The sequence below is a fragment of the Suncus etruscus genome, chromosome 17, assembly GCF_024139225.1.
Source record: "Suncus etruscus isolate mSunEtr1 chromosome 17, mSunEtr1.pri.cur, whole genome shotgun sequence".
Taxonomy (NCBI): Eukaryota; Metazoa; Chordata; class Mammalia; order Eulipotyphla; family Soricidae; genus Suncus; species Suncus etruscus.
The window spans coordinates 27,209,292-27,213,726 of record NC_064864.1 but is presented as its reverse complement, the minus strand read 5'-3'; positions in this window follow the sequence as shown (position 1 = coordinate 27,213,726).

Sequence of the window (4,435 nt, the reverse complement as noted above, 5' to 3'; positions counted from 1 at the left end):
ATGGAAACCAAAGAGGTATCTGCTGGAGCAGAATGTGTTTTGTATTTTCTGTCAGAAGTGGGAGAACTAGTAGTTTAGGAGTAGCTTCCTTTACTTGATAAACTCGGATTGATAGCACATAATACAAGATGGAAAAGAAGAGGAAAAACGATGAGACAAACATAAGGGACAGGGTCCATAAAACAAAATAACTTTAGATGAGATACTTTGCCACATTCAGAATTCACAAAGACTGTCAGATTCTTGACAGAGAAGCTCTAGACTTGTGAGACTTCTCACTAATATTCTCTCTGGGGCTGGCAAATTGTGCTGTAGGAGCCATATCTCAGCAGCTACCTAATTTTAAAAAATGTTTTATTGGATGATACCCATACCAACCATTTATATATTATTTGTGGTTATGCTACAAGAGCAGAATTAAGTTATTCAAATTCATATAGCCTTGCAAATATAAAATGTTTACTATTTGATCTTTTATAGAAAAATTTTGCTGACTTTAACCTTGACCCCTTTCCTGTTCTTTTGTTTGTTTGTAACTATGGATAGGGAGAATTATTCTGGTAGATCTCAACATTTATGTTTAAGTTTCAACCTACTATAATTAAACTTTGGTCCTGAGCAACAGTTGATCTGAGATGCCTTGAGGTTAAGTTCTCTGTAAAAATGACCCGTCTGTCTTCAATGAAATGACTCAAACTCCATCCTAACAAATTTGAAACTGCTGAAACTGGAGGATGTTCCATATCCTGACTTCAATGTAGGATATGCAGATTCCAGGATACTTAATACAGAAACATGATACCAACAACAGAGACTGTGTGAAAAATAAAAGTGTGTTGGCACTACAGACAAAGTCTTGGATTGGACAAACTAGGTTGCCTGGAGCCTAGAGTTGGTCTTATGCCAGGAAACTTCAGGGGTAGGATCTCCTTGTATTTAGGCCAAGTTTTTCCTTTCCATGTCCCCCATGTTTTGGTGGGTCTATGCAAACAATAATTGCCACTCTAACACCTTTTTTACTATGCTCCTTTGACTCTAATCCTTGAAAAGAACCCACTTAAACTTTTGAGGTTAACTTAAACTAAGGTGCATGTGCATGGAAATGTAAAAAAAAAATGCTATGCCTTTAATGTTTAAGGAGTTACATAAGTTTTATGGATTTACATTGCTTTGTGTGCTGCTAATAAACATTATGGTGTATTGCAATCTGGGGACTTGAGGGACAAAGTAATTGTACATGGGTTCTATTTTATTTATCTTAATATTCTTTGGCTGAAAGTTCAAAGTTAAGATATCAGCAAGGGGACTTCTGATAATTCTGTTTATGGGTGATTGTCCTTCCACTGTAACTTTACCTTGTCCTCTTTCTTTGCATCTTTGTTCTCATAATTAAAAATAAAAAATTAAAAAAAATTTGAACCTCCTTCACCATATATACCTTAGAGCTTTATTCTTTGGAAACAAAGCCATATTGTCTCTAGAGATCATAGAGGCAGGTTTAAGTAAGTGCCTTGCTCATAGCCAACTCTAATTTTATCCTCTGCACTGTGTATTGTTCTCCAAACACCAATGACCACTGGACATTGAGCCAGAAGAAAATCCTGAGCATCTCAGGGTGTGACTCCCAACAAAAAGAAAAACAAAATATGTATTTAAATATTACATAAAACTTTATTGGGGACAAAGAGTTAGTAGAGCAGAAGATTCTTGGCTCACATATATCCAATCCAAATTAGACTCCTGGTACTACATATGATTCTCAGAACCCCAACAGTAGTTATCCCAGAGCACAGAGTCCTCAGACCACCTCAGGACTCACACAATCTCAGAGAAGACAGTCTTGTACACAGTTAGATATGCTCCCTCAAATAAATAAGTATATACAATGCAGTGTATAAATATATATTTTCTTTCTACCACTTCTCTAGAATTACTTCCAAAAATTCATGTAGCATTTGTATATTTTACTTCAATTTGGTCAAACTCAAGTTGGTTAAACTTCAATAAGTCTAACTCCTACTTTATGACATCTAGGCATCATAAACATGAGAAGTGGGAATGTGTAAGTGAGATGGGATACACCAAAGTATTCATACAGAAATCCTAGGAAAGTGTATTGTATGTCTTTCTAAAATGCTCTGTGGTCCCTCAGATCCCAAGCCCAAACATTTATATCATGCAGCTCTAATTATATGTTGTATCAATAAGAAGTTCACATTTTCCCACTAAAACAGCAAGAAATATTTACTATTTTAAGAATAAAAACAGCAGCAAGAAATCACAAATGAGACTATAAAATTTTAGAGAGTTTTTGTTTGTTTTTGTTTTGGGGAAACATGCAGCACTATTCAGGCCTTTCTCTTGACTGCATTCAGAAATTACTCCTGGCAATGCTCAGGAACCATATGGGATGCTAAACATCAAACCCAAGTCAGCTGTGAACAAGGCAAATAAATGCCCTCCTGCTCTGGTTATTTTTTTCTTTGACAATTTAGAAGGTGAAACGGAGTACATTAAGTTTTTATTGTCAGCATTTTAGTTTAAGCTACTTTTTACTTTATCTTAATTAAAAGTAAACTGGAAAGTCTCCTTTATTAAATCAAGACTGTGCCATCTGCTATCAAAAATATTACATCTTCTTTTCTTTTTTCTTTTTTAATTTATTTATTTAATAAAAATGTATCACATAGTTGACATAACTGATCATAATACATTTGTTTCAAGATGACAGAAAGTGGGAGAAGGGAGGTGGGGGGCATTGGTGGTGGGAATGTTGCACTGGTGAAGGGGATATTCTTTTTGTGACTGAAATCCAACTATAGTCATGTTCGTAATCATTGTGTTTAAATCAGATATTATTAAAAAGAAAAAATAGAAAAACTAAAAAATAATAAAAAATAATAATATGGAAGAAAAGAAGAAAGAAAAATTTCATTAACAAGTATATTTGTGAAAATAATTGTATCACCAAAAGCTCATTAATACAATAGCAGAAGGTTTAGTAAGCTCCTTTTTTTTAAAGATAAGAGATACACTAGAAAAAAAAAGTGTGTGTGTGTGTGTGTGTGTGTGTGTGTCAGTTGTTGTTTGCATAGGCACAGAAAAAATATGGGAGAAATAAAAAGGAACAACATTTGGCCTAAAAACAGGGAGACCTTATCCATGAAGTATTCTGGCATAAGACCAAATCCAGGCTCCAAGCATACTAGGTTGTCCAACCCCATAGTGATTCTTTGTGGTCCCAGTAACAGCTCACAGCTCTTCACCATCATGGTTGTTGCTGTCAGGTTTCTGTAGTTATAGATCCTGGTTTCTGTACATGTCCTATTCAAAGTCTGGGTGGCGTGGACTGTCTTCTGGTTTCGTCTCACAATTAGGCAGCATTGCACAGAATACTGCCCTGAAAGTAGAGTGCTGCTGTTACCGAGTCATCAGGGTATCATAAAAATCCTCTTTAGAGTAAGTCGGTGCCATGGCTATAGTAGGACCTTTTTTGGTAGAATTTTTATTCCTGGTGATGGTGTAGGAAACCATGATTGTTTCTGTAGATGGTATCCATGGTTAAGGGGTGAATGGTCAATGCTTGATTTACTGAAGTTTAAGCCAAGTCACTATGCCAAGTGGTCAGGGTGTAATGTCCCACTGCAGTATAATATTTTGTGTGTTCCTATCTCTATTAGATAAGAACTTGTTAGCATATGTAAACTTTTCCCGTTTTAATGTGCCTATGCAAAAAAGGAACAATGCCACAAGGTATTAATGGTGCATGCGGGGGCCAAAGTTTAAAGACCAACAATCCCCATGACCTTTATTCTTCCATGAACTCTAAGCAAAGATTTTCTACTAGAATTCCATACTAAACAGATCTTGAAGATTGGGAATATTGCCTCTGCATGAGAAGATATTTGGTAAAGGTTATGCTTATTAAAGAAATGCATCTAAAGAGATAATAAAAGAAGATATATATGTCCCCTTTTGAATCTTTTGAAATAGGAGAGGGAGGGATAAAATCCAGAGCGTAGCTTCAACCTGTGATTGGATTTTGTGAAGTCTAAGGAAAATGGCTCCCAGCAGTCACATATCAGGAAATGTCCTCAAGTGAGGGACTTCTCAGCAACCGAATCTGGTAACAAGCAAAAGTCCACGGTGAAAAGTGTTGAGAAAAAGGGGCGGTAGAAAGGAAATCAATAGCAATAGAGTGTCGATTTCTTCTCAGGCTGAGAATCTATCTTATCACTTTGGGAACTGGTTGTCATCTGGCTGGGGTAGGGAGAATGTTCTACTTCGTAAGGAGTTAAGAACTGAAGATAAAAACAGTTAAATGTGGGGAAATAACATGAAGGGCTAGAAGAGGGTTTGTAAGGTGGCAAGCAAAGGGAGAAAGGTGCAGGTCTATATGATAGGAGAACACTATACAACATAGACATTATATCTA